This window comes from Monodelphis domestica, chromosome 6 (assembly GCF_027887165.1).
Source record: "Monodelphis domestica isolate mMonDom1 chromosome 6, mMonDom1.pri, whole genome shotgun sequence".
Lineage (NCBI taxonomy): Eukaryota > Metazoa > Chordata > Mammalia > Didelphimorphia > Didelphidae > Monodelphis > Monodelphis domestica.
Window position 1 is genome coordinate 154,775,520 of NC_077232.1, and position 26,557 is coordinate 154,802,076.

The following is a 26,557-nucleotide window of genomic DNA, read 5'->3' on the forward strand; positions in this document are numbered from 1 at the left end:
AAAGAGGTCATTGGTAACTCTTAAGAATTGTTATTATAACCTGAGTAGCAAGAAGAATTACAGTTAGAGGGAGCAGTGACAAACTGTATAGGATGAAATGCCAAGGTATATAGATAGATATATATGCATAAATACATATATATATATACATATATATATATGTGTGTGTGTGTGTGTGTGCATATATTGTAAACCTTAAAATTTCTTAGACTTAGGAATGTTGGAAATTTCCCTATTGGGAAATTTCATACTTGAAAAAAAATTTCCTACTCATAGTAAGAACTCTATTGGAATGTGAAACTCCTTGGCATGGGAGGATCCTTCTCCTCCCTACTTAAGACAACTTTAGGACAGAAACCTTTTGCTAAACAATGGAAAGGGCTTTGACCTATGCTTAAGCATAGAACAGGAAGTTCTTTGAGTCATGATTGATTTTAGAATTGATACAATAGAGATACTTGGAATGACAGAACCAGGTCTTGGAAAATACAATCTCCACCCTACTCAGAGTAACAGGATTTAGGAAGGGCTGCAGCAAAGATCAAGATTTAATTATTTGAGAATATAACCTTCAACAGACATGTGCAAAGGAAACAGACCTCTGGGAGGTCCTGGGTTAAGCTAGAGCCACCATTGGCACAGGGGAGACATTGACAGTGATTGGTAGATGTGAGAACTGAGGGGAGGGGACTTAGATGGTTACCTTAAAGATAGCGGGGTCTGAGGACAGGAGGAGGAGGTTTTTGCTCTGAGAGGTTTTGCTCTGGAGGAGTCTGAGAGGAGAGAGGTCCTGGAGGGAGAGCTCCTGGAGAGGTCTGAGAGGAGGGCTTGCTCTGAAGGAGGCTGGAGGTGGAGGGCCCTGAAACTATTTCTCCATTTTGGTCACTTGAATGATAGGGACTAATCTCTTTTCTTTGCCTCAGCTATCTAAGGGCTTGGGATCCAGCAGTGATCACGAGGGTTATTCCCTATGACCAGGTAGGATTCATACCTGGAATTCAAGGATGGTTCAATATTAGGAAAACCATCCACATAATTGACCACATCAACAAGCAAACCAACAAAAACCACATGATAATCCCAATAGATGCAGGAAAAGCCTTGTAACAAAATACAACACTCATTCCTATTGAAAACACTAAAAAGCATAGTAATAGAAAGGCCTTTCCTAAAAATTATAAACAGTATATATCAAAAACCATCAGCAAACATTATCTGCAATGGTGACAACTAGAAGCCTTCCCAATAAGATCATGAGTGAAACAAGGTTGTCGATTATTTCCTCGATTATTTAACATTGTATTAGAAACACTAGCTGTAGCAATTAAAGAAGAAAAAGCAATTAAAGGTATTAAAATAGGCAATGAGGAGACCAAGCTATCACTCTTTGCAGATGAATTGATGGTCTACTTAAAGAATCTTAGTAGAATCAACTAAAAAGCTAGTTGAAATAATCAACAACTTCAGCAAAGTTGCAGGATACAAAATAAACCCACATAAATCATCAGCATTTCTATATAACTCCAACACATCTCAGCAGCAAGAATTAGAAAGAGAAATTCCATTTAAAATCACCCTAGACAATATAAAATATTTAGGAATCTATCTGCCAAGACAAACACAGGAAGTATATGAACACAACTACAAAACACTCTCCACACAATTAAAACTAGAACTAAACAATTGGAAAAACATTGACTTCTCATGGGTAGGAGGAGCTACCATAATCAAAAATGACAATCCTACCCAAATTAATTTACTTATTTAGTGCCATAACCATTGCACTACCAATTTTTTTTTAATGAATTAGAAAAAAGCATAACAAAGTTCATTTGGAAGAACAAAAGGTCAAGGATATCCAGGGAAATCATGAAAATAAAATGCAAAGGAAGAAGGCCTTGCAGTCCCAGATCTTAAACTATACTATAAAGCAGTAGTTATCAAAATAATATGATACTGACTAAAAGAGAGAAAGGAGTATCAGTGGAATAGACTAGGGATAAATGACCTCAGCAAGACAGTCTATGATAAGCCCAAAGATCCCAGCTTTGGGGAGCAAAATCCACTATATGATTAAAAAAAAAACTGCTGGGAACATTGGAAGGCAGTATGGAAAAGATTAGGTTTGGATCAACATCTCACACCCTACACCAAGATAAACTCAGAATGGGTGAATGACTTGAATATAAAGAAGGAAAGTATAAGCAAATTAGGTGAACATAGAATAATATATGTCAGATCATTTGGGAAAGGAAAGACTTTAAAACCAAGCAAGAGCTAGAAAAAAATCACAAAATGCAAAATCAATAATTTTTGATTCCATCAATTTTTAACATTATTTTATTTGGCCATTTTCAAATATTATTCATTAGAAAGAAAGATCATTTTCTTTTTCTGCCCCCCCCTTGCACTACCCCTCCCATTGGTGATGCGTGTTTCCTCTGGGTATCACATGTGTCCTCAGTCCGAATTCTTTTCCATGTTGGTATTTCCATTAAGGTGTTCATTTATAGTCTCTCCTCAATCATATCCCCATCCACCACTGTAGTCAAGGTGTTGCCTTTCCTCAGTGTTTTTACTCCCTTCTTTTGTCCTCTGCTTGAAGGTAGTGTTTTTATTTTGTCCTTGATCCCAACGGATTATTCAGGGACATTGCATTGACACTAATGGAGAAGTCCATTATGCTCGATTGTACCACAGTGTATCGACCTCTGTGTACAATGTTCTCCTGGCTCTGCTCCTTTTGCTCTGCATCACTTACTGGAGGTTGTTCCAGTCTCCAAGGAATTCCTCCACTTTATTATTCCTTTGAGCACAATAGCATTCCATCACCAACATGTAGCACAATTTGTTCAGCCATTTCCCAATTGAAGGGCATCCCCTCATTTTCCAATTTTTGGCCACCACAAAGAGCGCAGCTATGAATATTCTTGTACATGTCTTTTTCCTTATTATCTCTTTGCGGTCCAAGCCCAGCAGTGCTATGGCTAGATCAAAGGGCAGGTAGTCTTTTATCACCCTTTGGGCATAGTTCCAAATTGTCCTCCAGAATGCTTGGATCAATTCACAACTCCAGCAGCAATGAATTAATGTCCCAACTTTGCTACATCCCCTCCAATATTGATTACTTTCCTTTGCTGTCATGTTAGCCAATCTGCTATGTGTGAGGTGATACCTCAGAGTTGTTTTGATTTGCATATCTCTGATTATCAGAGATTTAGAGCACTTTTTCATGTGCTTATTAATAGTTTTGATTTCTTTTGCTGAAAACTGCCTGTTCGTTTCCCTTGCCCATTTGTCAATTGGAGAATGGCTTGATTTTTTTGTACAATTGATATAGCTAATTGTAAATTTGAGTAATTAAACGTTTGTCAAAGGTTTTTGTTATGAAGATTATTTCCCAATTTGTTGCTACCCTTCTAATTTTAGTGACATTGGTTTTGTAATTTGATGTAATCAAAATTGTTTTTTTTACATTTTGTGACTCTTTCTATGTCTTGGTTGGTTTTAAAGTCTTTCCCTTCACACAGGTCTGACACGTATACTATTTTGTGTTCATCTAGTTTACTTATAGTTTCCTTCTTTATGTTCAAGTCATTTACCCATTCTGAGTTTATCTTGGTGTAGGGTGTGAGGTGTTGATCCAAACCTAATCTCTCCCACACTGTCTTCCAGTTTTCTCAGAAGTTTGTGTCAGATAGTGGATTTTTGTCCCAAAAGCTGGGGTCTTTGGGTTTGTCATGGACTGTCTTGCTGAGGTCACGTACCCCAAGTTATTTGACTGATCCTCCTTTCTGTCTCTTAGCCAGTACATGGCATACAAATGCAGAAAAGCAGAAATAATTAATGCAATCTTTTCAGATCATAAGGCAATAAAAATAATGATCAGTAAGGGTACATGGAGAGCAAAATAAAAAATCAATTGGAAATTAAATAATATGATGCTCCAAAATCGGTTAGTTAGAGAGCAAATCATAGAAACAATTAATAATTTCATTGAAGAAAATGACAATGGTGAGACATCTTTTCCAACCTTATGGGATGCAGCCAAAAGCAGTACTCAGAGGAAAATTCATATCCTTGAGTGCATATATTAACATATTAGGGAGGGTGGAGATCAATGTATTGGACATACAAATCCAAAAACTTGAAAGCGAAAAAATTTAACCCCCCCAGAATAAAACCAAATTAGAAATCCTGAAAATTAAGGGAGAAATTAATAAAATTGAAAGTGATAGAACTACTGAACTAATAAATAAGACAAGAAGCTGGTACTTTGAAAAAAACAAACAAAATTGACCAAGTACTGGTCAATGAAAATTTAAAAAAGGAGAGAAGAAAAGCAAATTAACAGTATCATAGGGGAAAAGGGGGATCTTACCTCCAATGAAGAGGAAATTAAGGCAATCATTAAAACTTCTTTGACCGTTTATATGCCAACAAATATTCCAATCTAGGCGATATGGATCAATACTTACAAAAATACAAATTGCCTAGACTAATAGAAGAAGAAATAGATTTTTTAAATAATCCCATATCAGAAAAAGAAATCCAAATAGTCCATCAAAGAACTCCCTAAGAAAAAATCCCCAGGGCCTGATGGATTCAGAAGTGAATTCTATCAAACATTCAAAGAACAGCTAATTCCAAGACTATGCAAACTATCTGACATAATAAGCAAAGAAGGAGTTCTACCAAATTCCTTTTATTATGCAAATATAGTACTGATTCCAAAGCCAGGCAGATCAAAAACAGAGAAAGCAAACCAGAGACCAATCTCCCAATGAACATAGATGCAAAAATCTTAAACAGGGTACTAGCAAAAAGATTTCAGCAAGTCATCATGAGGGTCATTCACTATGATCAAGTAGGATTTATAACAGAAATGCAATGCTGGTTCAATATTAGGAAAACCATCCACATAATTGAACATATCAACAAGTAAATCAACAAAAATCACATGATTATCTCAATAGATGCAGAAAAAGCCTTTGATAAAATTCAACTCTCATTCCTATTAAAAACACTAGACAGTATTGGAATAAAAGGGTCTTTCCTAATAATAATAAACAGTATATATCAAAAACCATGAGCTAACATAATCTACAATAGGGATAAACTAGATGCATTCCCAATAAGATCAGGAGTGAAACAAGGATGCCCCTTATCACCTCTATTATTGTACTAGAAACACTAGCAGTAGCAATTAGAAAAGATAAAGAAATTGAAGGCATTAAAATAGGCAATGAGGAGAACAAGTTATCACTCTTTGTGGATGATATGATGGTCTACTTAACGAATCCTAGAGATTCAACCAAAAAGTTAATCGAAATAATCAACAACTTTAGCAAAGTTGCAGGATACAAAATAAACCCGCATGAGTCATCAGCATTTCTACATATTTGCAACACAGCTCAGCAGCAAGAACTAGAAAGAGAAATCCCATTCAAAATCACCTTAGACAAAATAAAATACCTAGGAATCTATCTCCTGAGACAAACATAGGAACTATATGAACACAACTACAAAACACTCTCCACACAACTAAAACTAGACTTGAGAAATTGGAAAAACATTAACTGCTCATGGGTAGGACGAGCCAATATAATAAAAATGACCATCCTATCCAAACTTACCTATCTATTTAGTGCCATACCCATTGAACTTCCAAAAAAATTTTTTACTGAATTAGAAAATAACCATAACAAAGTTCATTTGGAAGAACAAAGGATCAAGGATATCCAGGGAAATAATGAAAAAAAATTATAAAGGAAGGTGGCCTTGCAGTCTCAGATCTCAAACTATACTATAAAACTGTGGTCATCAAAACAATTCCATCAAATTAAAATTTTTGTACAAACAAAACCAATGCTACCAAAATTAGAAGGGAAGCAACAAATTGGGAAACAATCTTTATAGCAAAAACCTCTGACAAAGGTCGAAATACTCAAATTCATTAAGAGCTAAACCAACTGTACAAAAAATCAAGCCATTCTCCAATTGATAAATGGGCAAGTGACATGAACAGGCAGTTTTCAGTTAAAGAAATCAAAACTATTAATAAGCACATGAAAAAGTGTTCTACATCTCTTATAATCAGATCAATGCAAAGCAAAACAACTCTGAGGTATCACCTCACATCTAGCAGATTGGCTAATATGACAGCAAATGAAAGTAATGAATGCTGGAGGGTATATGGCAATGTCGGGACATTAATGCATTGCTGCTGGAGTTGTGAATTGATTCAACAATTCTGGAGGGCAATTTGGAACTATGTCCAAAGGGTGCTAAAAGACTGTCAGCCCTTTGATATAGCCATAGCACTGCTGGGTTTGTATCCCAAATAGATATTAAGGGAAAAGATTTGTACAAGAATATGCATAGTGGTGCTCTTTGTTGTGTCAAAAAAAAATGGAAAATGAGAGGATGCTCTTCAGTTGGGGAATGGCTGAACATATTGTGATATATGTTGGTGATGGAATACTATTGTGCTCAAAGGAATAATAAAGTGGAGGAATTCCATAGGAACTGGAACAACCTTCAGAAATTGATGCAGAGCAAACGGAACAGTACCAGGTGAATATTGTACACAGAAACTGATTCACTGTGGTACAATCACATGTAATGGACTTCTCCATTAATTGCAATGCAGTGATCCTGAACAACTTGGAGGAATCTATGAGGAAAAAAAAAACACTATCCACATTCAGAGGAAAAACTGTAGGAGTAGAAACACCGAAGAAAAACAACTGTTTGATTACATGGGTGTAGGGGATATGGTTGTGGATGTAGTCTCTAAATGAACATCCTAGTACAAACACCAACAACATGGAATTAGGTTTGGATCAAAGACACATGTAATACCCAATGAAATTGAGCATCAGCTATAGGAAGGGTGGGTTGAAGGGAGGGAGGGAAATAATATGATTCTTGTAAACAAGGAATAATGTTCTAAATTGAATAAATAAATAAATTAATGAAAAAAATAAAAATATATTCATATACTGGATGTATATGAATATATATGCATATGTATGTGTTTATATATAATATATATGTATATGTTTTAATAATATGCATATGTATGTGTCTACACACACAAATTTTCTCTTTACCACCTCATTCTATGGGGAATAAAGAAAATGAATTAAAGGAAAACAAAGTGCCTGTAAAATGTATGCCCAAATAAACAAAGAACATTTTCACTTTGTCCATGTACCAAGTTATTTAGTTCATTATCTCTGTGTCAAGAGTTGGGCAGCTAGAGGTGTGAAGTTGATTATTGTTTTGAAAGGAATCTTTAATTCATTCAAAGTTGTTTATTTAAAATTGTTTATCATTTTATAAATTGAGTGTGGCTGAAAAAATGTGTATAACTCTCCCTCACTTAATTTCAGTTCCACACAAAGCAAGATATCACTCCATGATGTCATTTGTCCTTTTCAAAAATAGACAAATGAAAACAAGTTGATCTATTTCTTTTCAATTTATATCAGTTCGTTCTAGTCATCCAAGATTTCTCTAAAACCTATCCATTTCATCATTTTTATCTCATCAGTTTTCAGACTATGTATACTCAACTACTAGGTCTATACCCCAAAGAGATCAAATAAATAAAAACACATATGTAAAAAAAAATTAGATTTTACATTTTTTTCCCCATCTTGTTACTGGGACAGCTCTGCTTCAGTCACCTATTACCAGCAAGTAAGGATACCACTCAGTACCTCAACCAAGAAGTTCACAATTCTAGAATCTTTGTAGATTAAAGGTAAATATTAAAATGTCAGGATTGGGGGAGGCAAAGCCAATATCAAATTACTCTTTGTACAAAAAAATAGAGCAAAAATGGATCATAAGATTTGAGATATAGAGCTAAAATGGAGCCCATCTTGTCCAAACCTATCATTTTAGAGAAGAGATAACTAAGGTTGATAAAAGTCAAAGTAACTATCATAAGATCACACAGACTGTAACAGTAGCAGAGCTGATGTTTGAACTAAGACCTTCTGAATCCAAAATGAGTTATTAGGAAGTTGTTACCTAAAGTCATTAAGGATCTATAAGAGAGATCCTAGTTGCTCTTACTGAGTTCAGGAAAACTAGATCAGAAAAAACTATATCACCAAGTATTGAATGTGCTCACACAGGTGATTGCTCAGTCCTGTCAATTATCTTTGAAACATTTTACAGAATGAGACTAGTGCTGTATATTTAAAGGACAAACACTGAGTTAATTTTTAAAAACAAATGGATAAAATAAATTTGTAAATTTTTCTCCAGGGAGCTTTATTCAATTCCTGAAAAAATAAATTTTGGAATATATTATTATTTTAACATGAATGAATAAGTAGAAATTGAGGAAGTTATCACAGAGTCACAAAGTTTTGCCAGTAAGAGTTTTAGGCCAGGCTTTTTTTTTTCTTCCTATTCTCAAAGATCAGTTGTAAACATGCAGTCCTTAAGATCATATTTATACCTAAATAATTATCTCATTTTCTAGATGATGACACTGAGGTCCAAAGAAGTTTACTGAATCACCAAGAATGAGATAGATTATAAATAGCAGAGCTGGTATTTGAGCTCTCTTGTTCTGACTAAATTAGGTGGGATTTTCCCTGCACTGAGTTTGCTGTGCACATTTTGAACTTTACATTAAGTAATCTAGAAAATTCCTAATCAATGCCTCATGCTAGAATGGAGAAGAAAGCAATGTTGACAGAGAATAAGCTCTAGAATATGCTATGAAGTTAGAAATAGCTTGTAGGTAGAATAAGGTACTAAAATCTTGATCCTAAGGGTGACTAAAATAATATTTTGAAAACAGACAGCTAGATATAATGGAGAGAGTAGAACATGGAGCTGACCTGAATTCAAATTTTACCTCAGAAATTTAACCAACTATGAGGCCTGGAGAGATCACTTTAACCTTTCTCTGTCTCAATTTCCTCATGTATAAAATTTGGATAATGAAATTACATACTTCACTGGGTTTCTGTGACAATCAAGACATAACATGTAAAGTTTGAATTATCTCAGACACTTCCTAGCTAGATGGCCTTCACAATGCAATCAACCTCTTTCAAACTTAGTTTCCTCATCTTTGAGATATGGGTTATAACAACATCTACCTCCCAGGGCTTGTGTGAGGATCAAAAGAAATGAAATAAGCAGAAATAAGTAGTATTAACATTATTTTGTTGAATTCTAGAATTAAAAATAACACTTATACCAATACACTGATAGATGACACTTTAAAGTTAAGAAAATATTTTACATAATGCATCTTACCTGTAATCACATCTTCTTTTCTCATAGCTCACAAACTATAGAATAATTCATTCTAGAATTCTACCAGTGATTGACATTAAGCTGACCCATATATAGCTTATGAAATCCATTTTCTTTTTTTTAATTAAATCAAGAAAACAATGCCTCTACCTAGACTTGTCCTAGAAATGTCTTCTTCCTATAAACTTACTCTAGCCTGGAATCCACTTCCAGGATTTAAATTCCCCCATTGTGCCCTTCCTGCTGATTGAATGATTTCTCCAGAACTCAAATCAGCCATATCCTTATTTCTCTTCAGATTATACACTGAATTGTTTTCCTATCATGACCCCCATTTTTTAATATTCTCCTCCCTTGTTATCTTTTCAGCTTCCTTATAGGTGTTGTCTTCCCCTAATTAGAATGTGAGCTCTCTAAGCAGCTTACTAAACTGTCTTAACCAATTGCATTTATGTTCTCAGTGCTTAGAACAGTGCCTGGCACACAGATAGCCTTTAATGGATGCTTGTTGATGACATCATTGACCTAATTCACTGATTCTAATTCTACAGATGATCAAATACAATTTAAGAATCACATGTTCAAGATAATTTCACTCCTGCTTATTTATAATTCACCAAGCCTCAAAGAACTTATTTTAGAATATCTAAATATGCTACTGTTTTCTTCCTGTCTTGATTTCAATTGCCTCTTAACCACAACTATCCTACCATCTCTAGCCTTAAGATACATTTTTTGAGAAATAACAGAAGTAGAATACATAGCTACATGCTTCAGGTTTTATTTGAAAATCAAATTCAACTCAATACAAGTTAAGCAAATTAAAAAGTAATTTTCTAGCTTTTATCTGAAAAGCTATTTTTTCTTTCATTGATTATGTATTCCTATGTCAATTAAAAAAAATAGACATTTCAAAAAAACAAGCTCCACCCTGTGCCAGTTCCTTTTGTATTCCTTTTTTTCTTTGTTTTCTTTTCTTTTTTTTTCTAGGAAGAAGGTGAGGTAAAGAACATTAGAAACTGAATATCTACATTTTTTTTTTAATTTTGAGAGTTTTCTATTTTTTCTTTCAGAGTCTTGGGTTTGAAAACATATTGAAAATGTCTCAGATTTTAAAAACAAAGTCTGTGATACTTTTGATTACTAGATATTATGACATATAAGTAGACAAAAATTCATTTCATCCAAATCTCTCATTTCCCACTTCAGCAACCAGGTCCTTCTTGTTGGCCAGCTTTATTTTAAAGTTGTCAGTGCTCTTTCTAAATTCATCTGGTTTCTGAGAAATCAAATTATTAGCAAAATCACTCAAGATCTTATCAGATTTTCTGTTATTATTGAACCAGACTCCAGTAAATATCTGAATATTAGTTAAGGTTCTAATAGAAGTGGTCATTTGAGTGAAGTTACAAGCTAATTAATCAAAAATAAACTTTGGTTTGGAAGGAAATAAACATTCATACAATACCTACTATGTGCCAGACATTACATTACCAATATTATCTCATTTGATTTTCACAACTCTGAGAGATAGGTGCCATTATTATTCTTAAATTATTATGATTGTAATAATTGAGGTAAAAGGAGTGACTTGCTCAAGATCACAAAACTAAGAAATGTCTGAGGTTGGATATGAATTGAGCTTTCCATGCTTCAGGGCCAGGACTTTATGACACTAAGCCAACTAACTGTGATTTATTTTAGAGGATTGTTAAATTTTCTATTTTAGTTGTCTTTTTTTGTTTCTATCAATATGTTTCAGTAATAAGGGCCAGAGAAGAATGTTTCCCAACTTGGGCCAGACTTCCTGTATCACAGAAGAAGTGACCTTATACCTTCATCTTCCAGAGGTAATATTTGGAAGAGACTTCCTGTGCATCTCTGCACCTCTGTGAAAGACCACTACCCACTTCAAGTTTGGCATACTTGATGGTTAGATGTTTAGAGGGAAGGGAGATCTTAGAATCTAAAGATTGGACAGCACTGTAACATTATCAAGCTATTAAGAAGTTCCCAGATATTATTCTTACGAATCTTCCTGACAACAGAAGGGACAGTAGGAGAAGAATCTATTAAAGATCTCAACCTACCCTTAAGGGAAGATTATGATAGGATTTAGTAGTATTATCCTATACAGAGACACATTTGGGGTTGTATCTGATCTGCAAGGAAGAAAAAGGAGGACATCAAAATCATCTTCCTCCTTCTATTGCTAGTTAATAGTGAAAGGGATGAACCCAGATAACAGGGAAGGCAATGTTTGAATTCCTTCTGTTCCTGTTAGTTTCTCTTTAATATTTTTCTTCAGCTGACAAAATTTACCATATACTCTGGAAATGAAACTTATCTTCCTTAAACAGGTTTCCTCAGATTGGATGGCATTATATAATTTTTTTCAGATTAATTATTGAGCCCCGCCCCCTTATTGACACTATTCTTTTCCCTCTAAAAATATCTTACAGTTTTTTTTATTTTCTCTAGATTTTATATTTACATATCTATTTGTATACAACATTAGAATGAGAACTCCAGAGGACAGGAACTGGATTTATGCTTTTCTTAATACCATAAAAGCATAACGCAATGTTTGGCACACAAAATATGTTTAATCAATGTTAACTGACTAATTCAGATAACAAAATAAACTTATTTTATGGGAAATTAATAACTGAATCCGAGAATCTTGGATTTGGAAGGGATCTAGTCCTCCAGATTAGCAGTAAGAAATGATAGTAAGCATTACCTGAATTTGGATTCCTCAAACTGAAATGAATGAGCAATTTTAAACATATAACCGGACACAAATGGATTTATTTCCATAATTCATTTGAAGTCAATAATTGCTCCTATTCAAAAGTGATTTTATAAAATGGAATCTAGTATACATGCCTTTAATGAGGCAGTTATTGATTGTGTATTTGACTAAATGTTCCTATAGGCATCGCATGGCAACAAATAAGCAAAAAACGGATACATTGACCATGTACTAAAAAAACTAAAATGATCCTTAAAGTAAGTGATCATATTTTTAGTGTACGTTGAGCTAAAGTATGTTATACCATTCAAGTACGTATTGGAAATTGAAACTGAAATCAGTAGAAAAAGAATTAATTCTATAAATGCAATACACAAGTCTCTAGCAATGCATACTCTATGTAACTGTGAACTGTACATTGTTCAAATATTCTAATCCAAAAACTTTAAGGAATGGATAAAACTAGTACAAGATCCTCAGAGACACATATTGATATGTGCCATTTATGAATCATCCAAATTTATAGAAAAATTGAATATTATCTTATTTTTACGTTTGAATTTGAAACTATATTCATCCACGAGAACACCAAATATGTGCTATAATCAGTGTCTCTTGAAAGGAACAAGTTTGCCTCTGAAGAGACTGATAGAAGTTGGCAGAACTTATTTGAATTCTTGCCTTCTATTTAAGGGTTTTTATTATATATATATATATGTATATATATATATTAATATTTATTGTTAACTTGGCTAAATCAGTTGTCTTACCTGAGTTTTAGTTTTATAGGAATAAAAAATGATTTTCCATTCAAATAATAATCCTTTACACCCCACTTATCATGGGTATTGTGGAGATTAGTAAGTTAATATTTGTAAAACTTTGAAATGTTTAATTAGAAAACACTGTTCATGTGAAAGGCACATGGATTATAAATAACAAGATTCATGCCAAAAGAATCTAAACATAGTTCATAGATATGCTTATTGTATCCCTGTAAGGGAGGCAATCAGGGTAGTTGTCTCTGATTTTTTTTTCTTTTTTCCCTAACATTTTTAAAAATTTTTGTTAAATCAGCATACTTTCCCAATAAACCCATGCTTACATTTTAACTTTATTTTTCTACTAAAATCAGTTTCAGACCCTTATAGTGAACCCACCAATGTTTAGTACCTTGAAAAATGTATAAGCCAGAATTTACTATGAAATATTTAATGAATGTAATGCATACAGGGCTTCATAGGGGTAAGTATGGGAGGTAGTTGATGTTGCTGAATTTAACAGGAAAATCTATTTAATGTGAACGTCAATTAGTGAGAGAGATAAAGAAGAAAAGCTGGAGTAAATTGTTGTTTGGAGCAACCATGTTTATTTGTGAAGTTCTTACATTACTTAGAGGCTATATACATATCTTATACTTATCCTAAATCATCAACAAATGCTAGAAAATAGGTATAATTTTATCCTTGGAGTCTTCCCTAAAGAAGAATTAAAGCAAAAATGTGATCCTTTTCCTGTAACTTAGTCATTTAGTAGCTTTTACATTAGGATTCAAGTAAGGCAAGATTCAAAAGCAGATCTTCCTGATTCTAAATTCAGCACTGACTCAACTATGCCATAAGAATGCCAGTCATGTATTTCCAAGCCATAACATGACAGAATTGCTGACCTATATGCTAACATATATGTATACATACATATATATGTCAGAGGCAACTCACTCTATATGTATACATATTTGTATATACACACATACTTGTGATATCCATGTGACTACATGCTAGTTATTTAATATTGTTAGTATTCAGAATTTTTATCTGCGAAAGGATACTAACCCCTGTAGAGAAAGGGAGCTCTCATTCTAAAAGGGTAAACAGCACATATAGGAAGACTTAGGTGAAAACCAGAAAGCTCATTGAGCCTTAGGATGGAATGGCAAAGTATCTTCTTTTGATTAATTTCCATTAATAAAATTATATTCATTTCCTATGGATTTGTGTGATCATGACAACAATTTTGATAGTAAGAAACTTTTTTTTTCTGGTCCTTTAGTAGCATTGGCTAATGAAGAAATATTTTACAGGTCACAGTTTGACAAGACTTGCTCTACCCAATAAGGCTTGTAAAAGCTAGGCTGAAAGCAGGGCCAGAATGAAGAGTCCTTGGCTAGTTTTGAAGGAAAGTGGTGATTAAGATAATAGGAGTGGTTTGATCTACTTGGTGTATACCATACCCTGTCTCTCCTTAAGTATGTCTTCCTTAATCAGACAGGCTATTTTGTCTTCCCAAATGACTGCGGTTGATCCATAGTTAGTGTTGGAGGGAGACTTGTAGCCCAATTCACTACAAGGGTCAGTAACCTTTTACAGATAAGGAATATTAATACCAAAAAGGTTGAATAATTTGCATGTGGTCACAGAGATAAGTATCCAGCATCATCTTAATCCAGCTTCTTCATACTCTATATGAAGAATTCTATCTACTCTGCCAGATGTTTATATAAATTCATAGATAATACAAATTCATTGATTGGAAAGTAAATACACATTTATTGATTTCCAAAAAAAAATTATTAATGTGGCATAATTTCAAACTCAAAATTGTCTATATTAAAGAAGAATTCAAAATGTTTACATTAATAAATATAATACAGTTTAATTTAAAGAAGTCAAATAAAGCCAAGAGTCTTTGGAAAGGGATTAGTTATTTCTAACTGTAGGTTCTGGGGAATAGGCATTAAATACAACTTGTATATATTGAAAGAAGGAAAAGATATCAACAGAAAAAGATAAGTAGTAGTCTATGGAGCATGGTAAATGTATTGACAGTGGAATATAGAATAAGTCCACTTTGGTGAGAATAAAGTATTAGCAAATGAATATTATAAATAAGATGAGACATGCTGGCTGAAATTATGCTGTATGGTCTTATATGTTTTAATTGGGATCATTTTATTTATTCATTTGTTTTTTGCAATGTAATGTTTAATCAGACATGTAAAAGATAGGATCATTACTTTGGCAAAGATATATAAACAGTGATATAAGGAGGAGTGAAAAGTAGGAAACAGTGAATATAGGAAGTAGGAGACAAAGGCAGGAGATTACAGTTGCAAAAGTAATAGTATTTAGCACTTAATTTGACATGGTAGAATAAGCAAGAGTTAGGTAGAAGAGGCAAATTTGCCTAGGAGAATATGTATGGATAAATAGAAATAGTGGAAGGGCAAGTTTGAGAGTAGAGAATACAAGATGAGATGAATATGCATAATTCAGTTTTACACATAATAAATTCAAGGTGCTACTAAGACATTCAGATAAAGAACAATAGGTAGTCGGTAAGATATTTCATATTACAATCCAGACTATTCAGAGCTGGACATATACATATGATAATCATTCTCAGAATTGAAAATTGAAGTCGCACTAGTATAATAAATTGACAACGGCAAAAACCTAGAGGACCAAAATCACAACCCAGAAAAAACATGCATATTGTGGTCTAGTCTAGCTTTAAATTTATAACCCCATGATTCTATGAGATTTGGGGCTTATAAGTAAACCAGCTCAAATACAGAGAATTATATTCAAATTAAGGATAGATAATAATAGGGGGAAAATCATTGTGGTTCTGAAGATCTCTAGACAAAATAGGTTTATATCAGAGGTTTCACTAAACAGATCTTAAATGTCCATGGTAATCTCAGACCAAACTCTTTGAAAGTTGCCAATATGGTTTTGACCCTTTGTAACTATTTTAGAAGCAGTAGAGAGATCTTCAAAAATAATGATTTACAACCACTTCATCAAGCTAGTCAAAGGTACAAATATCATTAATACTTCAACAGCTATTTTTTTCTGAAATAAAAAGCAAATACTGCCTATTTGATTGCTTTTATTATAATTATTCTTCTGACCTTTCATTTAAATTTGACAAAGTTTCTTAATGCTTCTACAAAATATTGTGCTCCCCCAGTAGATAACTAAGATAGAGTGATTAAAATCTGTTTTCAAGAATCTTAAAAACTGACCTTTTCTTGTGACACTAGTGGATGGATAAATATTGTTTAAAATTCACATATATTAGGTAAGATAAATTATATATCAAATCTCTCCTTTTAATCTGAATTTGTAGAAGAAAAATAAGAGGGGGGAAAGGCAGGCTGGACAATCAATCTAAAAATAATGCTTTCCAATTTGTTTTCATCTGAAATCTCAAGTATTCTGTCTGTGAGATATGTATATATATATATATATATATCAGACAAAAAGGAAAATGCTATCTTTTTATGCTCTATAGTGCTCAGCAGGTAACTCATTCTGGGATAATTCAGCAGAGGAATTATCCATTGTTCTTGTCATTAATGTCAGCTCCTTTCTCCATTTGTACAATTAAGATAAAGAATGCATTTAGCTAGTGAAATCTTTGATTTTTGACATATTTTCTAAATTATTTTCATAGGGCAGAGATTTAAAATGTTTTTTTTTTGGCTATCTAGTCCTACTTTTTCCTTTGCATTGTCTCAAAATCAAAGAGATTTGGATGGCCATCAGATTCACATTTTTGACAGAGACTGCATTAATTATTCTTACCATGCTCCCCTCCTAATACAATGCATTCATTCTTGGGTGACTTCTCAGTTCTTTTACCCAATTAAAAGAACTCATTAGGACATGAATATGCAACAAAAATAACCCTTGACAGATTTTTCTCCATCCTGGTTATGAAAGTTGTCTGCATTTTTCCATATGGCCTTCCAACTGTTGGCACAATTGTTCTATTCCACTTGGCACTGCCTTCCCCAGGCACAGGCTTCCATCTTCTTCCCATATTAGTGTGCATCCAAATGAACTGCATTTCTTCCCATTAAGACAGAAAGTTACTGAAATATCACATTTTTAAATTTGACAAGATATTAGACCTATTTGGTGAGTTGGAGATGGGGCAGATGTTAACTGGCAATTTAAACTTGAAATATGAAACAGTCAATGGCAATCTAGTGAGAGTAATTGTAGTACTTCACTATAAAATTAAAACAGATCATCAATTTTTAGAATTCAGTTTAAAAACTAGAACCTATTATAACTTACTTTCATAATATTTGCCAAGCTATCTAATCTCTTTGTAGCTTAACTTACTTTTAATTGAATGGGTATGAAGATTCTTATATTTAGCTAAGTAACCCCTGACATTATTAAGAAGCAAGGCAACTATATGGAAATATTCTATTTTATTCTAATAGGAATAGCAAAGAATTACATATAATTGTAAAATATTAATATTTTTTGAATTATGAAATTTTAAGCACTAAAATAATAATTTGGTTCTACATCATATAGTTTCAACCTAAAACTCTCAGTGTCTTTAATAAAATCAAAATACTTCCTTTGTTGCATAATTCTTATTTCTTATATATGTGAGTTACTATGACATAATGAGTATAATGAATATTATTACTCTAAAAAAACTATATTCATATGCTATTTCTGTCACATATCTGGGTGAACCTGAGCAAGTCACTGAGACAAACTAAATTTTTGACCCTAGACAAGTAAACTCTAAGTGCTCTGGGAAATTCTACAGGACTAAATTTCAAATAAATTGCAACATTTTGGCAGAATTCCCTTATATGAGAGGTCCTGATGTCAATAAAATTATATTAGAGGCCTTATCCCTGAATTCACGTTCCCATAATTCTTTCATATGTTCAAATTTAAGGCTCACATGAAAGGTATAATTTCACTGAATTCAATTATTCTGTCATAAGAGCAAATTGAGATGGCTTTGTTTCTCTAGATGTTTTCCCCCTAAGGTTTCAAAATATTAGAACTACAGGGGAACATAGAGACCATCTAGACCAATTACTATGTTTTTTAAATGAAGAAATTAAGGCTCAGAGGTATGAAGTAATTTCATATAGATCCATTTCACATCTAAATCTATGATTCTCTGACCAAAGTTATTCAGAGATATCATTGAATAGGCAGAAATAATAGTAATGTGGAAAATGTGACCACATCTGGGTTCAAAACCTGCTTTTAATAGTTATTAGCTATACAAACTGAAACAAGTCACTTGTGCTCCTGAGTCACTGTTTCATAATCTATAACACAGATTCATATGATTTCAGAAAAAGCTGGAAAGATTTATATGAACTGATGCAGAGTAAAATAAGCAGAATCAGGAGAACATTGTACACAGTAAAAACAATATTGTATGATAATCAATTGTGAAAACTTGGCTTTGCAATGATCTGGGACAATTCTGAAGGAGTTATGATGGGGAAAGCTATCCATTACCAGAGAAAGTATCATTGGAGTTGGATGGATAGGGATCAAAGCATAATATCTTTCACATCAGTGTATTTACAGATTTATATATTGGGGTTTTGGTTTTGTACAACAATGAACAATAGGGAAGTATGTTTTGAGTAATAATACATATATGGTCCAGATCAAATTGTTTAACAGTTACAAGTAGAGGGGAGGAAGGAAAGGAGGGAGATAATTTAGCTTTTATAATTATGTATTTAGAATTTATAATTATGCATGATGATACATTTTGCTCTTTTCTTAATATGGAAAACATGTTGAAAAATTATTATTACAGATAATTAGAAAAATAAAATATCTTTGAATAAAATAAAAGGAATCATAGTAATATAGAATTAGATTTTCAAAGGTCTTTCGAGATCATTTAGCCAAATTTTTTTATATAAAAAAGCAAAGGCTCAGTGAGGTTAGTCATATTAGACCAGCATAACATAAATTTTTGTTCAGTTGTTTTTGATCATGACCAACTCTTTGTGATCCTACTTAGAGTTCTCTTGGCAAAGATACTGGAGTGGTTTTCCATTTCTTTTTCCAATTCATTTTGTATATGAAGAAACTGAGTCAAATAGACATAAATGACTTGCCCAGAGTCACAGAGTTTTCCCAACCCCAGACCTGGTGATTTATCCACTATATTATCTGGATACTAATTAGCAAAGCAAAATCTTCTGAATCCAAATCCAGTATTCTTCCCATTGGTAAACTTTAATGCATGATATAAATGAAGATAATTAAACTTTATTTATAAATGATGATTATTAAACTTAAATGCATGTTCTAAATGATTATTAAAGTGACAGAATAAGAATGCATACTGACTGTAACACCCATTTTCTTTGTGCTTATACATTTTCCTCTTTTATCAAGTTAGATTTTTTATCTTCCCAAGAGAATCAGTAATAAATACTAACAAAATTTATTAAAAGATTCACCTAAAGGTAAGTGTAATCTGGAAGTTTTTGATCAGTGTGACCAGATAAATATAAAATGGGGAAGCACAAATGGTATATAATTTAAATAAATACAGTATTATTAAGGGTATCATTTTTAAAATTATAGAACTTTACTTAGAAACATTGTTATTAATAAAATAGAGCCAAAAACATATGAAACTTTGTATGGGTTATGAACTTCCTTGCCTTCTTTTGTCCCCTAGATCATGATCTTTTCTTTCTAAAATAATACACCTCCTATTCTTGTCATATATACTTTTACACATTGAGTTTTCACTTTTTAAACCAATAGATAAAGGAGAAGTGCTAGTTATCTTACAAAGCCCCAGTAAGGCTCAATCTAGTTGAAATATAACAATAGAAAAGTTTCATCATTCACTTCTCCCACCTTGTGATATTTAATAGTCATTTAGTGCCTGGCATGCTAGATGGTTGACATACATGACACCACAGTATGGCTCAAAACATGTAATATTCAGTACTTGGCATCTCACTGTTTCTTGGGACAGAGAGCCCTTCTAGGTTCTTTCACATGCCAGGCTTTGTTTATACTGTGAGTAGATCTTTAGTTGTTTTGGTACCACACCAGTCTGAGCACTGTCAGGCAAGGAACAGGAAGCTCTGGTGAGGGGATCAAGATGATGATAGTTATGCTTGATAGAGACAGTTTGCCAGGACTGGCCCCTGATGAAAATTAAATCCCTTTACTTTTTTCCCCATCTCTAACTCATTGTATTACTCTTCTGTATTTAGACTAGTTATGTAATCCTTTTGGTATGAAGACTGGTAAGGATGAAGAAGAGAGAAATAGTTAATTATTTATAATATTGTCTCACCAATGCTCCAAGATGCTTGAGAATCCAAGTTGGATATAAGATTCAATATTCTGCCTTAAAAGGTGATTTCTTAACCCTTCCCTAATTCTTAAAAGTCTCTTTTGGTTAACTCCCAAATTGCACTGCTCTAAAAGGGTGGCCACCTGAGACTTAATTACTTATTAATTAAATTAAGTAGTGAGATTGCATGTGTTCCTACTTTAGTCTATAATTTCAAATATGAAAATATTTTGCATCAACCATGTGAGTTAAGAATAAAAGCCTATGCTAAGAAATTAATTGTTACTCATAGTCATTTCTGTGATTTATCTACATTGTTTATATTCATGAGTCATGCAGATTGATGTTTTCTACATAAATGAAGCTGGAAACGATATGTAGCAGTATTCAAGTCTTAACACAAAATCAAAGTATGTAATGCATGCACACATAAGCTATGATAGTTTATTGGAAACATGAAACAATGCTAAAAGACAGAAGAAAGAGAAGATAAAGGATTTGATGTGATTTAATGCTGGAAGAAACCTTAGAGATTTTACTTTCTTGACTTCTAATTTGGCACTTGATTTAACAAAGACCTGGTGAGGCTATATATTACCCAAGGTAATACAACTAGGAACTAAGATTTTAACCCAGGTCCAGTGATACTAAAACCAAGATTTTTTGAGCTAAAATTTTGCCTTGAACTTTTGGCTTTCTGTAAGTTTACTTCATCTAATTAGTCAACGCAGATAAAGTATAAGAATTATTAATATTTAACCTTTCGATTGAATGCTAAGAAGAGTTTAAAGGGTGGAAAATAATCACTTTCTAATGTTTTAATATCTAGTATTTAGAAAGAGTAGGTTACGGTTCGCAAAATGCTTTACATTTATTATCTCATTTGATTAACACAATAACTCTGTGAGGTAGGCGCCCTTTTTATCATTATTTTAAACAAAAGGAAATCAAGGATAAAAGAGAGAAAATGGCACCACCAAGTTCACAAACCAAGTGAAAATATCTGAAGCAGGATTCAAACCTCAAGTCCAGCAATCTATTCACCTCTGCAGCTAGTTGCATTATATAATAAATAAAAAATACTGAAGCTAATAAATAAAATTTTCAGTTATGCAAGCAAAATAACAATCATTAATATGTTTGAATACTAGGAGATTATCTTACAAAATTATGTGATTTAGCATAAGGAGGAGCATGAAAAAAAGGATCTCTTCATGTTCAATCATTTCAGAGAAGAGAGTTAAGTGGAAGTCACCTACAGAGACATGTTAGCTCCATCTCTTAACCCATGAATCTAATTTGGAAATTCAGCACAGCTCCAATGAAGAGAGAAAAGGTCCAATTATCCCAGGAAACCTGGATTACATTACAACACATTCACTACCAAAGGGGGAGAAAATGTTCCTTACTTAACACAAAAGTGCTGAGGCCATTAGTATCCCCTCTTAGACTTGAAATAAACATGTGTATTATGTGCCTAAATCTCCCAGTGGAGATCACAAGTGGTGTCACATTGCACAGTGGTTCCATTAGTAACATAATGTCATCTAACCACAAGCCATGCTAATGGTTTAAATTAGAATGCTGCTTACTTTTTCATACCCCCCACCAAAATTTAAAAAAATGCTTCTCTGTGAAAGAAAGAAAAAAAGAAAGAAAGAAAGAAAGAAAGAAAGAAAGAAAGAAAGAAAGAAAGAAAGAAAGAAAGAAAGAAAGAAAGAAAGAAAGAAAGAAAGAAAGAAAGAAAGAAAGAAAGAAAGAAAGAAAGAAAGAAAGAAAGAAAGAAAGAAAGAAAGAAAGAAAGAAAGAAAGAAAGAAAGAAAGAAAGAAACAAGTAGAGGGGACAGCCAAAATGCACTTCAGTTTAAAATTTTGCTTTGGCTGGCTATCTTAATATGTCATGTCAAGACATTTGAATGAATAAGAACTTTATAAAATTCGGGCAGGATGTGAGAATTAAAGGGCACAACCCACATAAAACCGATTCTCATAGAGTTTGTCTGATTAGACCAAAAACTGTCATTTCAATATAAGGGCATATCTTATTTGGGCTAGAAATCACAGGACATGGCATGGCATGTTTATATAAATTCTATAATAAGAAAGCTAATTTGCTCTTCAGTATGACTTACCATACCATAGTAGAGGAACTTCTTTAAACTAGGGGAAAAAAAGCAAAAAGGGGGTAGTTAAAATCACTTAAAGGTTTGTATCAATATTCTGTATGCATGTGTAAGAGCAAGAGAGAGAGAGAGAGAGAGAGAGAGAGAGAGAGAGAGAGAGAGAGAGAGAGAGAGAGAGAGAGAGAGAGAGAAGAAATGGAGAGAGAAAGATAGACAGACAGAGGGAGGTGGGAACAAAGAGAGGTCAAAACAGACAGTCAGACACACAGACTGAAAGACAGATGCGAATGTATGGTATTCAACACAATACAGGAAGCAATGGAAAATATCACTCAGAAGCAGTAATAAATAGCCTTCCCTAGCAGGACTTGTGACTTTGATATGTCAAAAGGAAAGCATAGAAGAGAATTTTCCTCGCTCAAGTTACAGATCCCACTTTCCACCAAAACCTAGAAATAAATGTAGTCCTACATACTGAGAAGTGAAGTAAGGCCACCAAGCCCCCAAAGGAAAGATCTGATGTTTTTGAAGACAGTCCTGCTGAGAACAGTGATTCTGATCATTATTTTCTCGCGAAAATGTAGGCATATGTTCACTCATTCTGCCATGTTGCACTTAAGTGATTAAAAATTCATGTTCCAAGCAAGAAGCTGTTAAGTAGCTAATTATTTATTCTGTTTACAAGATATGCCCCAACTGGTTGGGGGGGATGAATGGTGGGGGCTAGAGATAGCATTAAAAATATTGAGGGTGAGGAGGCCAATCTGCCTCCTGGTGGGTATATTACCAAGTGAGTATATTACCAAGTGGTTCCAATTGATAGAGAACCTTAAGCAAACAGGATTGCCATTAAATGAATGGATTGATTCATTTCAGGCAGACTGGGAGAATTGTTAACCTCTTAATAATCCTACACACAAAACCTCTAAATCTATTTGAAATTCATTGTCAAAGAACCTTGACTCATTGTTTGCATAAAACTAACTATTATAACACATTTTTGCAGAACAGAACATATTAAAACTGCCTGAATATCATAAATCTTTTCAGAAAAGAAAAAAAAAAACATCTATAGTAAGATTTTTAAAAAATGAATAAATGAGAGATAAAAAATTTCCATTCAATAGTGGCTAGGATTAAATAACCAAAGAATATTTTCAAATGAATTAGGAAGAATTGTTGGTTGGGATCTTTAGAACAAAATTCCAGTCACAGAAATTGTGTAATAGAAACTTTGGGATAAAGGATAAAGGTCTGATGTTGGAAATAGGAAGATTTAAATTCAAGTCCTGACATTGACAAACAGTCTTTCTGTAATCAAGGTTAAGACACTTAAGTTGTCAGATTTAGAACTACCTAAGACATTAAATTATAGACATTATATGTCTAATAATTTTCTGCGTCAGAATGGTATATGTAAATCTAACAACATAAACCAATTTACGTTTGATAGAAAATTACCTGCTGAAATATTCTATTTCCCAAAAGCACATAACAGAACCTTTTTTTCTTTCTCCATTACCTAAAATGAGGGAAACAACACCATAGAATAATCACACACACTAATCAATAATTAATCAGTATGTTATATTATAGTGTTAATTTTTAAATTTTATATTTAAATAAAATATATTCTCTCTAACATAGAGTGATTTTTTGTGATGTCATTTAATTGTAGGATGACTTAAAAGATATTCTAGTCCTCTACTCTACCACATGATTATCATTAAACATAATATTTGTCGTCCCATTGGTATGCAGAAATGTCAATCAAGTATATTCCAATCAATAAAATTCAGAAAACAGAAAGAGTTGTGTGCTGTTGTAGACTTGTCTTAAATATTCTTTAAATGTAATGGCTTCTCTAAAAATCTTCCAATACTGATACTCATAAAGGCAGATAGCTAGTTAGATAGATGGATCAATAGATGTAGATATCTATATAAATTTGGAAAATCTACCCTAATAATAATTGGAAAATATCTTGTATAATCTACTTATCATTTGATCTCTACAAAAACATGAATAGGTAGGTATAATAGGTGCTGTTATCTGTCATTATGGAACTAGGATAGAATGAATAGAGTACTGAACATGGAATCAAGAAGACAAAGTTAAAATTTAACCTTATACATTTACTAGCTGATTGTTCCTAGGAAAATGACTTAAACCTATCTAACCCTCAATTTCCCAATCTAAAGAATGTACACAATTCATAGAAAACTTATCTCCCACAGAGTTCAGAAGTAAATAATGTAATATATGCAAAACAAAATATTTTAATGAATTATTATTGATATTATTAATCATTTTGATTACAAATTTTTATTATTACTCTCATTTTACAAGAGATGAAATAAAGTCTCAGAGAAATTATGTAATATGCTATTTCTCTTCTTCTAGGAAAGCATTTCTTTAATGCCTAATCATTGAATATAGTTATCTATAGTCACCCAAAGATTATGCCAGCAGAATGAATGCAAATTCTGGACCATTCTACCATGTTGGAAATAGTTCAAGTATGCTCTCAGAATCATACTACATATGTTTTTTGAGGACCAATATAGCTATGCACTGAATGAATGATTCACTACCATCAGACTAATGTCTTGGTGAATTCTTTGACCATAATAAATGATAAAATTACAGATATTAATTCAGACTCATGTAATCTTTCTTTTCAGTAATTATGACAATAATGAATTTGGCAAACTTTATAAAGCTTTGTGAATGCTAAGTTTATTATTAGAGGCAACAAAGTTTGTTAATAATTAAAAAAAAGGTTTTTTAGGTTATCTGTAAACATGACACATTTAGTTCTCTAAATTTTGTATATTTGTCTAGTAACCTAGTGAACAGGTCACTAAAGGAAATGAATCATTGTTTTTGAAATCCTTATTATAAATGACACTAGAAGACATAGGAAAGACACAATTATGTGGAAGGAAGGCTCATGGATTCTCCTTGAGGATTTAAGTTGAAATGATTGGTAGAGTTAGTTATATCATGTGAAAATATTTTTTTGAGGAATTTTTGTTTCTACCTTATAGAAATACTCAATAAATATTTGTAAAACAAGAACAAGATGAAAATAATTAATCTCTTCTACCAATATCTATTATGAAAGATGTGGCAAAAAATAGTATATAATGAAGTTGATATGACTTCCAAATTGAATCAAATCAGCTTGTTGAATGGAAAAGGTGCTAGCCTTGGACTCAGAAAGTTCTAGGTTTAATCCCTGCTTCTAGCATACAAGATTTGTGCAACTTTGAATAAATTATAACTTCTCAGTGCCCTCAGCAACCTTATAATGCTCTATGGAACAAATGAATTGTTGATCTGTAGCAGTGTGAAGACAAATTTCACATAGGACATAAGTTATCAACACCCATAGAATAACAGTCCAAGATCCAAATCTGAGAGACCACTGAAAAAATATTGAAAAACATACTTAAAAACTAAAAAAATAAAATTTAAATCTCCAAGATTATGTGGAAACTCCGTATTAATATATCACAACTATATTTGTTTCAGAAAAGAGTATTAAGGTATCCAATAAGATCAACACCAACCAATTCAACTTAGCATGTATTCATTAACTATCTACTATGTGAAAGGTGCTGTGTTAAAAGCTAATAGGTAAGCTTAGTAATGAAAATTATCTTTCCTCAAAATGCTAATATTCTCATCATTAAATAATATAAGAAAGACATGAATAATTATGGGACATTTTGAGGAAATGGAGAGTGGTACCAACTAATGGATTATGTAGGACTTTTTTGAGTTGGTGGCCTTAGACCTGAACCTTGAAGGAAGCTGGGGATTCTAACTCACAAGTAAGAAAATAATTTATTTAAAGTGTATAAAATAGATGTATACAAAGACTATTAAAATTAAATGCAATTATGAAAAGCAAAATGAATCGAGCTAAGAGAACATTATAAATAGCTATCAAGTATTTGAAAAATATGTATATATTTCAAACTATTCTTTCTCTAATGCAAGGAGGGGAGAAAGGGAGGATATTATCTGTGAATTATAATGTAACCAACAAACAAATAAAATAATAAAATTCTCAAAAAAATATTAAATGCCAAATTTTCAGAATAGAAAAGAGTGCAGTTTGACTTGGCAATAGTAAAAGGAATGAATGAGAAAATATTCAGGAAAAATAAGTTTTAAGTGCTAAGTTGAGGAGGTTGCATTTTATCCTAGAAGCAACAAAAAGCCAAAGAAGATTTTTGTGAAAGAGTGGCAGAGTCAG

General features: G+C 32.7%; 1 pseudogene; it reads left to right on the forward strand.

Moving 5' to 3' along the window:
* Positions 1-26,557, forward strand: part of LOC100618615 (ADP-ribosylation factor 1-like) — a 195,248-nt pseudogene that overhangs the window by 112,056 nt on the left and 56,635 nt on the right.